This window comes from Corvus moneduloides, chromosome 1 (assembly GCF_009650955.1).
Source record: "Corvus moneduloides isolate bCorMon1 chromosome 1, bCorMon1.pri, whole genome shotgun sequence".
NCBI classification, from domain to species: domain Eukaryota; kingdom Metazoa; phylum Chordata; class Aves; order Passeriformes; family Corvidae; genus Corvus; species Corvus moneduloides.
Window position 1 is genome coordinate 77,658,286 of NC_045476.1, and position 16,733 is coordinate 77,675,018.

General features: G+C 42.7%; 1 protein-coding gene and 1 long non-coding RNA gene across 5 annotated transcripts in view; one reads left to right on the forward strand and one right to left on the reverse strand.

Annotated features, from left to right (window-relative positions):
* BCL2 (BCL2 apoptosis regulator) overlaps positions 1-16,733 on the forward strand; it is a 96,598-nt gene that overhangs the window by 58,957 nt on the left and 20,908 nt on the right. The window lies entirely within an intron of this gene.
* The window catches only part of LOC116447641, a 45,552-nt gene continuing 38,896 nt past the window's right edge, over positions 10,078-16,733 (reverse strand). For all 4 annotated transcript variants that reach the window (XR_004241628.1, XR_004241627.1, XR_004241626.1 and 1 more), the window contains 2 exons: positions 14,751-14,850; positions 10,078-11,407 (listed from right to left, as the gene is read on the reverse strand). This is a non-coding gene — a long non-coding RNA (uncharacterized LOC116447641). The remainder of the gene's footprint in view (positions 11,408-14,750; positions 14,851-16,733) is intronic.

Below are 16,733 nucleotides of genomic sequence, written 5' to 3' on the forward strand. Positions count from 1 at the left end.
CTAATGACAGAAGCTCTGGCAGTCATAAACATCATCTGCTGACCCAAGAGCTCTCCTGCCGTGCGTACGCTGCTCCTTAAGAACTTGTGGTCTCCTTTCACTGCAAGGGCTCAGTGAGTCAGCAAAGTTCCTTGGAGTGCTCATGTGCCTTCACTAAGAGCTTTGTAAATACTGGACTTTGTTTTTGCAAAACAGCCGAGTAAAAGTTATCTGTTTATGATGTGATACCTGCAGTTGTATCTAAATACCTTGCAGCTTGCGTTTGTAAGGCTTGGCACAGTTCCTCAGCCACCAGACCAACCCCAGTGCAGCTTTGCATGCCTTCTGCCTTGAGATGAAGAGCAGGTCTTACATTGCCACCTGCAACCCGGCTGGGAAATGAGTTTGCTAGAGGGTAGTTAAACTTGTTTCTGATCTGTGGGAAAGAGTAAGATTCTCCTTAGATCTGTAGAGGTTAGGGAGTAGGGTGTAGAGGTGGCTATTAACTCACCTGGCCTACTTGCCTGTGTGTCGTGTAAATTTCACCCACACGTTCATTTGCTAAGCCTGGAAGATCTTATATTGCAGTGTTTGGAGCCACAAAGGGAGGGGAAAAAGAAGCATCCCCAGGTGGGCCCAGAAATATATTCCAGATGATCGGCGCAGGTGACGGATCACAGTGATAGGCTTGTCTCCCAGATCACTTTTGTTGTTCTTTCTCAAGTTTTCCCATGTGTCTCCGAGCTGTGGAACCTTTCCGAACCATGCTGTGCTACTCCTGTGTGGGGCTGTGGTGTGCAGGTTCCAAGCTACCTATGGGCCTGGAAATACAAGAGCAAGTCAGGACAGACAAACAGAACATTGTGCTGTGCTCTGTTACCCCAGCAGTCTCATGCATGGCTCCCAAATGTAGTGTTTCCCCATGGATAGGCCTTTCATGCACCTTTCACTGGCTTGGGACCGTAGAAAAAGGCATTCAGCTTTTCCCACCAGGCTCCTGTGGTGATTTCTAAATCCCTTACTAACTGAATATACGTCTTTTTGGTTTCCCCCCATGTTTTATACTTGCATTAACACTGCTTCTGTATGCTCTTTAGTATTAAATGCCCTTCTATCTAGACTAGTAGTTTTAGGCTTTTCTTGTCACAAACTTGCCTGTGGAACTGTGGCTGTCTTTTTATAAAACAATCTTTTTGTCAGTTATTTATTGTGTTAATTTTTGTTGCCCCTCAGTTACGCCAATACGTCAAGTTTGAGGATACTGACGCATTTAAATTTATTTCATACATTTCCGTGGTTGATGTTTGATTCTACTTGATCCTAATATGGTCATCATTATGCACAGCCACCTGCTAATTCTTCAATCTGTAAACTTTTTTTTACTTTTTGTCTGTCCGAATGAGGTCAGTACTCATCTCAAGTGTGCTGGGTGCATGACCGTCTAAGGTATTTTTTGAATGACCACATGAGATCTCCAGCAAATATCTCTGAGGCTGAAGTCACCGATGATGGTAATTCCCCTCTCTACACATTACAAACAGATGGTTGAGGAGATGTTCCATTCACTGGTAGAATTTGTTCTGTAACAGATGCCTGCCAGCTGCCATTCCCTGCCCTGCTGCATGATTTTGTAGAGCTAACGAGATTAAGAAACTGTTGAAATTGATTTTTGCTTCTAAATACAGCAGATATGATTCTGAAAATGCAGGGAGGCTCTGTCTCAGATGGTGCGGGCTGGCGCAACTCCAGTGAAAAGTCAGTGGAGCTGAACCACTCCGCATTGGCCACGGTGCTGCCTTGAAGAGCAGCTCTCTTAAGTGAAAGCATCGGCATTAAGAAATCGACAACAAAAAGAAGTTTCCCAAGTAGAACAACAGCACAAAATTGGGATGAAGGGAGAGTTTGGGGCAGCTTAAAAAACTATTCTTCGCTCCTACCCGCAGTACAAGACTGCTGACACATTTTGAAAAATGGCTTTCACTGGAAACTCTGGTACATCACATAGCTCACTGCTCAGCCTCGGTGCCATGGCAGGAGGTTGTTTTGCAGCCTTCAAACTTGCTCGCTCATGAATCAACACTTCCCACCTGTAGCCACTGGGGCCGAAGCCACAAAACCTCCCAGGCTGAAATCCTTCTGCTGATAAAAATCTAGATTGAACTCGGCATGAAGCTGTGGAAGAATGCAGATGTGTATTTTGAGAATCCATGGTCAGGCTTTGAACAATCAGATGAGTATTAAGAGAAAAAAAATTGCAGTAGTTTAAAAATAACAGATCTACTGCATGGAAGCCATAAAAGGAGATTTTAAGGAAAGGAATAGAAAATCATGCCAGATGAACGCATTAGGAACAGCAGTTGATACGGCATGTACTAATGACAACATATATATCCCCTTCCTCTCCAAAATACATGTGAGAACCTTGCAGGAGCAGCCAGAGCACACCGTTTAAGCTCCATTAGTACAACATTCACCACATCTTCTTGCCACTGCAGGCTTTTGCTGAACATTACTTCAGTTGCTTATGCCTCCAGACAAAATTTAAACTCGGGTCAAAGCTGTAAGCAGTTCTAAATTGAACAATCCAACTTAAAGCATTACAGGCTGTTTGAAAGCCTCTGTGACCCGACAGATTTGAATACTGAGAAACATGACATCAGAATGACCTTTCCTTCCGCACTGTTCTCACAGCTCCTTTCTTCTCAGTAGATACGTGAATCTCTACTGTCTTCTTAGTCTTAGTGCCTGATACGCTGAGTTTGTTCCATCCGTCCATCCATCCAGCCATCCATCCATCCATCCATCCATCCATCCCACTAGCACCTCTAGTTGCAGGGTCATGTATTCCCTCTCCTCTGTTTTGTAAAGGGATGAGAAGACAGCGCTGGGTCTCGGCAGCATTCCCCAGCTATCCGGACACTGCCATGGGCTTCTGAAACACCCTCGTTCCCAGAGAACAGGACTCTGAGGTCTGTCGTGGTTTGAGGTGATTGACAAAAGAGTTCAGGCCTGCCATCACCACCCCGCAAACCCAGCCCGTCTTAAATCACAGCCTGCTGCCTACATCAAAAGTCATTTGTGAAGAGCACAGTTGCTCCTCTGTAACTGATCTACATGGAGCAGGTCATCAGCTGCTTATGAGCTTTCCTTCTGTTTTTTTTTTCTCAAAAAAACCCCACAGTATGAAGTAATGTTAGAAATAAATAGTCTCATCTTTCTCCCCTAATTATAGAAAGAGGAGCCTTGTTAGGCTACATGTGATTTTCAGTGGCAGCTCCTCACCTGGGAGTTCAAGTGGGTTTCCTACAAGTTACAGTAATTTGGTTCAGCAAAACCTGAAATGAAACACTTTATTTTCTGCAAATCCACAGGATGATCTTTGAATACTGAGCTTTTCTCAAGGTGACTTTGAAAGCCATCTTCCTTGCCCCAGCAATGAGATCTCTGTGCATGGCGTACAGCTGTGATAATCCCTGGAGAGTTTTGTCCAAGCCAAGAAATTAAGAGCCCTGTCTAATGGGGTCACCGGCTGCTAATGAAGTTGCACGTTCATAAACTACAGCTACAGCCCTCAAGGGAAACTCCCCGTCATCCCTGCTTTGGGAGATGCAGTTTGTCTGTGTCATAGGAACTCATAGGACCTGTGAGAGCTGCTGGAGGCAATCTGCTGTGTGGGCTTTATTTTTAACCCCACCTCCCCAACCCTTAAGCAGGTTCTTCTTTCATTCACAAATTGAATTGAACAGAGTTTTAATTTTGGTGCCTGTGTCAATTTGTCAGCAGTAGTCAAACGAGAGAAGAGTTATCCAGGTTTTTTCCTCCTGTGGAGGATCAAACAACAAATCTGTGTAGGGAATTCCTGATGGAGAAGCCTAAAAGGAAGATTATGAATTTTCAAAGCCGTGGCCTTGTAAACCAAGCGTCTCTGCAGACATCGTGGAACAAGAGCTCATTAGGAATAATCATCTAAAACCTGACTGAAATCTCTGTAGCTTTCTGACTTACACCAGATGAAAATCTGATCCATTTACCTAGTTTTAAGTCCAAACACACGTTCTTGTGGTGGAGACATAATCTCCTTTGCATGCTGTAATCACTGCTCTGCACTGTGACAAGCAAATATTTATTGGGCTTTGCAGGGCTCAGCAAGAGCTTATAGCACATTTCTTTATGGCATTTGTTTTGCTATACATGATGTATATTTTGGTGGGTTTGCTGGTGCTTTATTTGATGCTTAAGATCAATCATTTCTGAAACACAAGTGTGACATCTTGGGAAAAGTAACTTCCACTTCCTCAGTACTAATCTATCAGGTTGACTTTATTTCCGTCACAGCATACCAAGAGCAAACAACTTCCTACTACTCCGTGCTTTTCAGTTAAATGCCTTTTCCAAAAGGTTAGGGAAATGCTTGTGTCATGGAAAAAACAAAATCCAGTTATGCAGAAAATAAAGAGGTGCAGTGGATCAGGCTTAATTGAGCACTTAACAGGCTCAGACTAGCCTGAGCCTGCATTAACTGAACCACTGAATCCATCCAAGCTGAACAGTTGTAGAGCATTTGGGCTGTGCAGTTAAGATACACTTCAGCATGGGGTTCTTTATCTGCAGGTAGTAGCACTTAACCACCTGGGCAGCCCCCTGGAAATGACTCCCAGCATGGGCAGGGCAGAGGGGCGTTTTGCATCTGCACAGGGCAAGCTGCTCTCAGGGTCTCTGCATATGATATCCCCCTCTGCCTCTCTCAAGATGCAGCTAAGGTTGTTCCTTGTGCTTTTCTCTTTTTTTTCTCAAGTCTTTGTTGTATGAAACAGGTGTTGGGGGATGTTCTCAGGATTTCAGGTGGCTTGGAGGCAGAAGGGCTAGTGGATGACTTCGTCCTTCCTACAAGACCTTCTCTCTCACATGCTTCTGATGTCTCACTAGTGTGATGCTACTTCTTCCTTTCAAAGGAGCCGGTGTCTCAGTCAGTGTGGGAATTGCCCCACAAATCCCCACCTGACTGGAAATAGTGCTTCTCAAGCTGAAAATAGTGCTTCTCAAGCTGAGAGTTAGTTTTTGCTAACTAGACACTGTCACAGCTGTTGGTCATTCTGCAGTACTTTCTGCTAGACTTTATTTTTGAGCTGGGGAAAAAACCCCAGCCCTGTGCACACTGTTAGATCAGACAGGTGATAATGTGCCTGTTTTAGGTGATCAAAAAGATAATTGGTATCATTACTATGCCTGCAGATAATTTAGGATTCATTAAAGTAAGTGTTCAGGGGGGAAAAGTGCGTGATTGCAGTTTTACATCGTGGTTATTACAGCATCCCTGGCTCTAGCAGGCAAATCAGGAACATTTTAGCTCAGCATTTTCTGGATTGTAGGGATCTATCTGTTGGCTTAGGCTTTGCAAAAATATAAGTGGTATTTACAATTGCACTTGGCAACGAGCTGCTTTTTTCTGATACAAATCCAAATGCTAGGGTTATAATTACTGTGAATGTTGCATCCTGCAATCTGGAAACATAAGCAACATGCATTGGTCTGGTCTTCCCAAAGAAATTGTTGAGGGCTGCAGTGACCATCCCTGAGGAATCTTCCCATGGTCCTGAATTATGTAGTAAGCCCACATCTATGTAATCTCCTCTCGATACTGTTTCATTTTGCATGCAATAACTGTATTAGACACGATTGCAGATTGACTCTGCAGGCTCATGCTGGTCCAGACATAAGATGTGGGATTCATCATCTTCCAAGGACTTATTTTAAATACTTAAAACAAAATGGAAGTCTTCTTCAATAGGGGAGAGATGCACTTGAAAATAGATGCTCTTTTATAGAGTAGACTTGCAGGTCATGTTTTACTCCTTGTAGTGATTAAGGGAGAGAACAGACCTTGATTCTTGGGAGTAGTAGCATAAGGATTACACAAGTCTTTTTTGTGTGAGGCCTGATCTTGACAGTGATCTGTGTAGATGCATACCAGATCAAGCCAGAGCAAAGCCAGATAGGCAGCCAACACCTAGAGACCTAAAAAAATATTACATCAATGCTCACGGTGACTGAGAGGGGTTGCCTAAATTTGGGGCTGGCGTGCCTCAGACAACAGCTAAACTTATGAATCACTTGTGGACCTGCCTGTATGCTGTTGGCATTGAAGGGTTCCTTGTTGCCAGCTGCCAAGAGGTAATCCTGCATGAGGGATGGACGATGGACACCTCACAGGCCAAAACAGCACTGGAAATCTACTGGACTCAGTGGATGAAAACTGAAGCTAAAACCACAGCCGAAAGTTTGGGCCAGGCTATAAATAAAGTACCTGAGTAAACTGAGGAGAAATTGTTTTTAAAGGAACAGAGCAGAAGGAGAGAGCCATGTACATGCCTTGTGCTTCAGTGTTGGGATGCAGCTTGGTTGAGTCTTTTTTCTGGTGGGTAATACAGTGTGTGCTTGCAAAAAATACATTTGAACAAACATGGATGCTACACAATGTTAATGGGATGGGGTTTTTTTCCGATAAGCAATTTGGTAAGTTTTTCTTTAAAATTTGATTAACAACAGTCTGTGTAATTGGTGAATTTCCTATGCCAAACACTTTGTGTTACAAACATATAGTCACAGAAAAGTAAGAGATTCTTACACAAGACACAGGTAAACTCATAGTCTTTATTTTATCTATAAGGAAAAAGTCCCCTGAAAACTAACCAGGTCTCAAAATACTCTTCTCTAGAGTTTGGTTTTGCAGTCTATTATGCATTTGACACAGCAGAAAAATTTTCAGCTAAAGATAGAGGGGATTTTATTCAGACAGACTTGCTCTTTCTGTCCTGTGTGTCCCTACATGTGTATTTATATATATGTCATTTAGAGAAGAAAAAGATGAACTATTACCCTCTTTGCTGAACTATACCCTAGTTAGCAAAGACTAACTCTCAGCTTGAGAAACATTATTTTCAGCTTGAGAACTTAGCTTTGTAATAAACTCAAACTAAAGTGAACCCAGAAAAAGACAGCCACTGCAGGTAGAGTCTCATTTCCAACTTCTTCTATAAACAGACTCTTTTCTTCCATTATTTAAAACTGCTCAGCTGCTTCTCTGCAAGAAAACAGCAAAGGCAATTGAGCACAGTCTTGGTCACGTAAGTGGCTCTTGTCTAAAAAGCTAGTTCATATTCAATGCTGTCCTAGTTTTTCTTTTCTCAATCCCATAAAGGTCCTTTTCAGAAGAAATTCCAATTGATGAGCACTGGAATCAGTGTGTGAGCAGAAAAGTACAATATATAGCATACTGCTATAAAATTACAGATAAATATTTACATAGCTTTTCATGTCCCTTCACATTCTTTTAAGCTCACATTCTTTTCCTCTAATCTTCATTTGACCATTTCAAGCATGACTAACATACTTTGAATTATTTTTACACTTCCAACATCTACTCTGTAAAAACAGTGAACATGAAGGTGCAGGTGGCTGAGCTGAGTTCAAAAGATTCATTTGCCGAGAAGAACTAGGACTTTCCAACTGTATTTCTGTACTTGAGTTTCTTAATAAAGCTACTGTGTTATCCTGAACTTAGGCGAACTCCATGGTTACGGTGGTGTCGATTAACCATAGTGTCAAAGAATCACTCAGCCTGAAGCAGCCAATACAGGGATTTTTATTTTCCTCTCCTCTTTATCCAAGCATGAAAAAAGGGGCAGGTTGCTACATATTCTTGTTGCACCTTATCTAAATATATTGATCACTTCCTCTGGACTCTTATCTGTTTGCTCTGCAGTGGCTGTGGTTCATTCACACTGGGATTTGCAGGGAAGCTGAATGGATTCAGCCACGTGAGAGGTACTGGTGGGCTGGTTAAGGCCGGGTGACACTGTGCCTGGCTTCTCTTTTGTTTCATCTGGCTGGTTGTTTGACATCCGCCAGCCTCTCTGTTCATTAAGGCGGCGTGATGAATGGAAGGCAGCGAGTGTAATTGGGGCAGTTAGGGCCACCTGGTTCATAACTATAACAAATATCCACTAGTGCATCTCTTTCAGCACCACATGCACCACTGAAGTGCAAACTGGGTGATAGTGAATGGAAATCTTAAACTGATGTAAAGATTCTAGTAGTTTCCAGAGTCATGCTGGCTTCTCTTGCCCCAGCCTTTTTAAGGCCCATAAAAGAACCTTTTCAAAGGTAGGCTTCCCCCAGTAACAGAGACTACATTCATGTAGCATTATTGTGCAGAAGACATAGGGTTCTGCTAGTTTTTTTACACTGGGACAACTTCATTAGAGTAGATCCTGCACTGCCCCAAGGGTGGGTGTACCCAGCTGTACGGAATTGAGCTGGTGGGTGGCATGGTGGTTTTTGTTCCATTCGTGCAACACGTGTGTGGTACAGGTGATGTGCTGGGGAAGGCAGGAGAAAGGTCTCTTGTACCACGGGTAATCCTTGTGCAGAGAGGGCAGGAAGTTCAGCCCACAAGATTTAAACACCAACTAATTTAAATACCAGCTGATTTAAACACCAACTTCGCACTTGATGCTCCCAGACTATGCCTTTTCCTGAGCTGAGCTCTGCCAGACCTGACTTGAGCAGGGCTACAGTGGGCAGAGATGTGGTGCTGTCTCTAGTTGGAAGCACAGACATCGTATTGGTGCACAGGACTGGATAACAGTGACTCGTAGATGTGACCTTGGACTCAGCACTGATCAGTGGAAGCAGTACTCACAGTGTATGGGAACAGCCCCGCGCTGGCCAGTGACGATAATGTCTTCAGCAGACTTTGCATCGTCAAGCGGTTAATGAATGCTTTTGTAGTGAAAGGCTGGATTCAATAAAAAGTTTCTGGGGCAAGTTACCATAGCCTGCCATACTACAGTGTGTCAGGCAGACCCTTTTTTTTTTTCCCTTTTCATTTATTTTTTCTTCCCCTTTTAATTTTAAATTGAGTGCAGCTGACTGCCTCCAATGCTGTTAACAATGGCACTTCTTTCCCTGGGACAATGTAACATTTAAAACAGATAAAAGCTCATGTGGGGCCAATAAAAGTTTGCCCCCATCCTCATTCCTGTAGGGCTGGTTTCCTCATCGTTAACATTTTTTAAGTAGCAGGCACTATGAATATGAATGTAAGTGACTTTTACATGCTATTACTCATCAGTGGGTAACTCCGAACAGGCATCACTGGAGGGATGTGCCCAATCTCAAAGAAACTTTGTGGCCCAGCAGCAGGGGAGCAGTGCTGTGTGAGATGAATCCTCAGGGGAAAATGGGAAGTCAGTAGGTGAATAACTGGGGTCCAGAGTGGCATGGCAGCCCAGCTGCCCCAGTCCAGCAAGAGTAGCAAAATGGGAGGACACACACAGGTGACACTCAGCAGCCTGTGTGCTCCTTCTGGTGGCTGATGGAGAGGGAGCAAGTCAGTGGGTTCTCGTTCCAGATTTTCCATCTGAATTGCTTGTGCAGGTTGGGTTAGGGGTCCAAATGAAACCCTCTGAGCGTTGGTCTTTTGTCCATAGCAGGGACAAGGAAGGGCATATGGCTTGCATACCTTCTTGGATGGACAGTATGCATTGAATACTAACAAAAATCATTAGTAGCAACATTATAATTTTGAAGGCACTATAAAAGCGTTAGGTTTTATAAATGCACTTTAAGGTGACTTCTTTCCTGATCAGTTTCTGTGTGATATGTATGTGCTTGTACACAATCAGTCTGATTTCTCTTTCAGTCAGCAAACTAGTTTTAAAGTAGTCTGTGTGTTGCAGGGATGTGTGTTTTGACTGTCCTCCCTGCAGAACTCAATCCAGAACATCCATGACTTTTCCTTCCTGAATCTTCCTTTGCCTTTGGTGATTTTTGGATTAAGCTCCATGTTGCTTTGTGTATTCATGCATCTCTGTGAAAGAGATTTATTTTATTTTATTTATTTATTTATTTAAAATGGTTTTAAAGCCTTGATCAGTGCTATGATGAGAAAGTGCCTCTGTTCCTTTCCTCCATGTGCCTCCTAGTCTCCTTGGTGCTTGGTTCCCACCTCAGTTGCTGTTGTCTGTAGCTACCAAACCTGCCCAGCTCCGGGGGTTGAGCCCCTTCTCTGCCTTTCCCACAAAAAACACACATCAGTAACAGGACCAAAGAGTTGGTGCATCATGCACTGTTTATGCTTACAAATTTAGAAATATGATTGCTCCCCACCAGTGTTTACTAATTACATATTCCAGCCAAAGCAGGAATGAGTCATTTTTACATTGCTCATAGAAAATTAAAAAAGGCTTAAACACCCACAAAATTTGCTTACTCTTCAGGTGTAGCCCCCGGAAGGGTGAGGACAGCTTCCGCCGTATTCTGGTTGGAAACATCACTGACATGACTGTTGGGAAGTTGAACAGTCCCAAACCAGTGACAGGTGATGTGCAAAAAATTATGGAAAAATGCCATGAGGTCAGATCCTGAGGACGATTTTTTAAAAAAGGCTGGTTGCAAAAAATGTGCTTGACTTCAGTAAGGCCTTTTCATGACGTCGCCCGACAACTCTACGTGGTGCTTGTAGAATTAAGCCAGTCTTTATCCACAAAGATAGGAAGTCAGATCTTTTGATGCACTAGTGGCTGTCAGCAAACTGGTACAGATGGTCGTTTTGTTCAGAACAACATGCACAAAAGTATCCCAGAGATGCAGCTCAAAATACCCACATTGCTCTCGTGTGTCAGTCCCTCTCTTTCCATTATTGCAAAATGACTCACAGGCTTGAAAAGGCAAACATTGATCAAAAGACCGAAGAGTGATTTACTGGTGCAGGATGGGACAAGATGTTGTTTTAGCCCAACAAACAGTAACTGCATTTAGAAGTATTGCCAAGGGAGTCCGAGGCGGTGCTTGCTTACTAAATTGGGTAAAATACAGGGATTTCACCAAATGCAAATGACAATGAACAATATGTATGACTCAATATATCCGCTATGCTTTCAATGTGCAGTCAGGGGGTGGTATAGCTGACCTTTTAAAGTGATGCTTTTCAAACCACATTGTTATGATTATCAAAGTGTTCATTTTAGAGTACAATATTTGGACACACTCCTGTTAATTTTCTCGTGTATCATTTGAAGGCTGTTTTCCCCTCTGTTTATAAGAAAAGCACTTCCAGGCAACCCCTAGAGTGTCATACATTTATTTCTATCTCTATCGAGGGAGTGAAACTTGCCATCAGTTCTCTGAGGCTTGACACACACCTCTGGAGTACTTCAAGTCACGTATGGAATTAGCTAAAATAAGTTTGATGGTGATTTTGTGAGACCTTCCTGTGTGCCAGAAATAGTCTTCAAGAACAATGTAGGGCGAGAAATATTCTTTGCTCTTTAGCCTCGGCTTCCTCCTATCTAAAAGCTGTCGGTGGCATCTCTGGCCGTGCAGAGCAGATCCCAGAATGGCTGTGGGGTGATTCCAATTTTCGGTACTGTAAGGGAAAGAAAATAATCTGGCATCAGATTTGCAAATTTAAGTGTAGAAAAGGCTGAAAAAAATAAAACAATCACAGCTCATAGTCAGCCCAAGGCCAGCAAGCAGACTGGAACAAGGCCCCCGCAAATCCAAGAGAGGCAGTTTTGCTGGGATGCATTTCCTCTCCGTCCTCCATCAGCCAAGCCAAAAACTTAACAGGAAAAAAATAAAAAGGAAGCCGTACAGAGCAATTTGGCTGCACAACTGGCTGCACTCATCACAGATAAATAGCCTGGGCTCAGCTTCTCCGTGGTGTGGGGACTCAGTGCGGTGCTCAGGGGCCGGGCAACACGCTGCCTCTGTGACCAGCAATAGCCACCACCCTGCTTCCCACAGCACTGCTCATCCCTGAGCAGTCACCCCTCTGGCCTGAGGGGTCTGGCACAGGCTGGGCCCACCACAGGTAAAGCACAGCTCTCCTGGAGCATGAGCTGCGATGTTGAGATGCCCCATCGGGTGAAGAGTTAAGTACTAAAATATAGCAGAATTTTCTATTGGGTTGAGGATGCCTTATTTTGATCATGGAGGTCAGACACAGACATGGGAATTCCCCCAAGCTAGTTTATTTGCAGATTTGTTCAGACAGTTTCTTTCTTTCTTTTTCTTTTTCTTTTTTTTTTTTTTTTTTGTGACAAATCAGCCTGTTTTTTATAATAATCTCATCTTGAAACTTGAGAGGAAGGGAATATATGGGTGAGCAGCTAATATCAGTGAGTTCTGGAAACTCCCTTTTTATGGTCTCTCTCATTTAGCAGCTGTTTTGATACTTTCATTGCATTAAAAACTTATATGACGAGACTGACAATAAATTAACTTCATCTCTTCCAGTAAAATTAGCTTTAGATCACACTAAGTTTGAGAAAAGCACTACTAAATAGTAATAATATACAGACAACAGGGCTTTGATCTAATATATCATGAAGAAATAAAGCATCGGCAGTGTTACGATCAGAGAAGGCAAAGCTATTTTCCTTCTTCTTTACTGATTATTCCCCTGCTTCAAATATTATTTTAAAAGTGTATATGTAGGATCTAGTGACTTGTCGATGCAAACATTGGTTTAAAATTAATTTTAAAATATCTCTTTATGCAAAGCAATATATTTACTGATTTAAGTCATACCCATCTGGACATGTTTATCAAAATCAATCCTTGTCTACTATAAGCCATTTGCTGCCATTGCCACCCACTGGCCAGGGACAAACAACCATCCTGTTACTGACCCAGATCGACAAATATCCTGATTAAACAGACACATCTTGCTACACATCCAACTGCTTCCTATTCAGCATCTTGCCTTTAACACAAAATCTGGCCATCTTTGTACAAAATTTATTTACTGTTTTATCTTTAAAACATAAGTCATAGTCTGGGAAGGAGGGGGCAGGGGGAGCCTGTTCTGCAGACCGCGAACTCTGATCTGATAGTTTCATCCTTCTATCATCTCTTTAAATGTAGTATCTAAAAACTGAAGGATCTCATCCTTTTATGTTTCTGTTAGACGAGATACAGTTTTGGCAATATATAGTAAAATAATGAAACTGAATTACAGACTGTAGGGAACTGTTTTTCTCACATAGGGGTCAGCATATATGGTAATACTTTCGATTAAGGATGAAATTACTACAGGAGTGTAATAACTAACCTTGTTAATCTCTTCTCATTTTCTTAAGAGTAGTTCACAAAGAAATATTACAGCAATCACAGCTTAATATTGGAATCCTTCTCTGCTTTATTCACAGTCCTGTATATACTGTGATTTTATGTGTTATTTTGTCCTAATATTGCTAACAATTTTATTAATCATGTCTGTTGTTGGTTGGTTTACCACTTTCCTTCACAAATGATTTTAGGGCCCAATATTTATGCCTTTGAAACAAATTTGAAAAACTGATACAAAAATGATTCTTCTTAGAGGAGCTGCTCTTCACTTAGGTACCCATAAACAAAAGCTAAATCAGGCCCTTGGACTTCTCTTCCCTGCGCCTTTCGGTACCATACCAGGTTCATACCACCAATGCTGAGACAGCCTTCTCTACAAATGAAAGGCAAAGAAAGGCGATAATGTTTTGTTCTCTGCATCATTAGTAAGGGGGAAGGAGGAGAAGAACTTAGCAGAACAACTGCATCTTTTGTTTTTAAGTTCTTTGGAACAATTCTGCCAGGCAGTGCATTTTCCCTCTGTTTCATTTGTCTTTGTTATTATCCTATCTAATTAAAATTCTGCAGTGCCGTCATGAAATTGTTGTCCGTTTAAGGTCACAAACAGCTTCTGTCCTAATGAAATATGAATTGCATTAGTTAATTGAATTGTGCACTTATTGTGTGTTGTGAATGCACTGAGCACACTTATATTCTTAACATATACTGAGCATTTTTATCAGTTTAGGCAGTGTGTGGACATAGAAAATGCTGCTATCATTCTTTGCATCACAATAGGGAGATTTAATTGGCAATAGACGGGACTAAGAAGTGTTTGTGAAGGACAAGAACTCTAAGATCTCACACAGGCATCTGCTAGCTAGGATGAGATCGGCTCTTCTCATCCACCCCCAGTGGTCTGGGGTCAGGGCACAGTCCCGAGCGGAAAACTCGAATAAACCCTTATTATGCACGGTGTCTCTGTGATGTCTGTCAAGATAGGAAGAACCAAGGGAGAGTAACGAAACATCTGTGGCCTTCTGCAGCAGGAGGCTTTCTGGGTTAAATGAACCTCGTAATTGAAACCCTCAGTGCATGGTCCAGACTGTTCTCTTCCAGGGTCTGCCTGGTCTCTGTGCAGATACTACCCCCACACCCCTGGTAACACAACAAGCTGAGCTCCGGGGTCCTTTTCACAGCTGGGAGGTGCTTTCTTTGAACTGTGGGAAGGTTCACTTTAGGATGTTAAGGACCTGATCACCTCAGGGCTGTGGATGAAGCAGGTGCTTACAGGAAGTGCAGGCTCTGGCACTTAGCCTTTACAACGTGTAAGATGGATGTTTTGCATCGGTAACCACTCAGTGGTGGACTTTACTAATGAACCAGACTATTTTGGAGGATGGTCATTAGCTGCGAAAACAGTAACAGAATACTAGATTTAGTTTCTGTGCATGGGTCTTGATTTTTCGCCTAGTTCTTCAGCCTGTTCAGCATTATACGTACACACACGTGTTGTCGTATATATGTGTGACATGCATATGTATATTCATATACATATACGTATATCAACAGTGTTTAGCCGTTGGATTTATTTACAGGGAAAGTATCTTTGGATTCTGCATAATATTTCTGTAAGGTAGTAAATCTGAATATAGTACCTTCCAGATATTCTTGAACTTGACAGGTGTGGAGAGGTATCTTTTGTTCTGTCAAATAGTGCCTCCCTTAGCTCAAAATGGTACTTCATTCAACAGTAGGCTGAAAGAAAAGATAAGCAATGTTCAGGATGAAGAGTTGTTGAGAAATTTCTTCTTCTTCTTGTCATTTTCCACTCAAAAACCGAGGTGATATGCAAATAGCATTTTCTTTTACCACAGCAAACTAATGCAGGAATATAAAACCACTTAAGATAAACACAGCTGAAAATTGACTTGCCACAATACACAATTCCCAAAGGGAAATACCATGACCCTTTTTACAAGAAAAACAGAGAGAAGAGTGTCTGTGCTTGATCTCAGCAAGCATGGACAACCCCTTTGTGGGGACTTCCCAGCTCTGAGCGCATGCAGAGGCACTTGTCATTTCCCACTGTGGGTGATCCTCCGCAGCTGCTGTAGCACTTACCTTCCAGGAACACTTCTCCATGGGCCCCAGACAAGAACTTTGTTACCTCCTCCCACAGATGCTGCACTGAGATAGAGAGACTAAATGAGGGATTCTGGTTCAGGTAGGTAGGCAAGGACTTTCCCTATATGCTCAACAGAGGGGAAGAGAGGTTTTTTCAGAGGGCAGTGTGGATGATAGCCACGTTAGGTGGCTGCTTCTCTGAATCACCTGGAAGAGTTTCATTCTCAATCATTGTAATTACTGAAAGTAAGGAGACCTGCCTCTGGGTGTAGTTGTTGCATTACAGAAGTGCTTCAAACAGATGAGTTTCCTGCACTCTCCAAGTCACCCCGAGACAGTCATACCTGCTTGAACTTCTGGCTGAGGAATTTCCCACCTAGTGCCCGTATCACTTGGTTCTCTCCTCTCTCCCTCTGTGAGTTTTCTGCATTGGCCACAGTACTGAGAGCTGTAGCTGAGCAACTGCTGAATGTCCCTGCCCGCATGAAAGGGTTCAGGAGGTGATTAAGAAGGGGTGGGTGTCTGTAATGGTTTGGTGAAGTTCGTCCTGACAGATTCACAGGCAGTGGGCAAATGACTGAGAGTGAAAGTGGTGGGATGGGGCGTGAAGGGTGATTGGCAGTGGTTGCTTAGTGGTCTGAAAAGGGGTGAGTGAAAGTACTTGGGGGAGGGGAGTTTGGGAAGCACGGCTGATGGTGAGAAAGACACTACTGCATTACCCCGTGGCATGCTACAGGTGTACAAGCTGCATTCTCTTCCATGAAGCAGTTTTAAAAGACTTGATGTCATTAAAAATGCTCACGTACTTCTATCTAAATTATATAATGTAGTGCTGCATAATTAAGCAGGGGAGGAAATGAAAGAGATTCAAGGAAGGCTGAAAAATAAAAATAAACTGAGGAGTCCTCTAGGGAGAGTAGAGAAGAAGCAAAGACTGATAGTCCTGCAGGCTGATGTGATTTTGCTGTCCTCTGTAGCACCACCACATCAAGGGAGACAGACAGTGTCCCTGCTCCTACGGGTGGCCTTCCATGAGGATGCCTGTGCTCAGCCTGGCCCTCTGCCCCAGAACCATCAGCCAGATGTCTGTGGCCTCTTCCAGCATTCACTCCGGCCTCAAACAGAGCAGGAATGCAGGGATGGTGCTCAGAGCAGCCGGGAAGAGCGTCCTCTCCTGCTGTGATTAATTCAGTTAAAAACCCATGACTGACCCGTCACAGTGTCTGTGGCTGGACAAAGGAGTGAAGGTGGCCCTACGTAAACAGCAGCATTTTAAACCCTGGCACATGGTTAAATTCCGTAGTGTTACCAGGTTTTTAGCTTTATTTTCAGTTAAGTAAAGAACAGAGCTATCTTTTTTTTTTTTTAAATACAGCCTCCTCCCTTTATGTTGCTGTCATTATATGTTGAATTATTATTCCTTCGATTTGGATAAAGCACATAAACAAAATTTAATTTTTTTCTGTTTACTTTTTAGTTTTCATTAAATAGTTTATGAAAATGCTCCTTTTAAG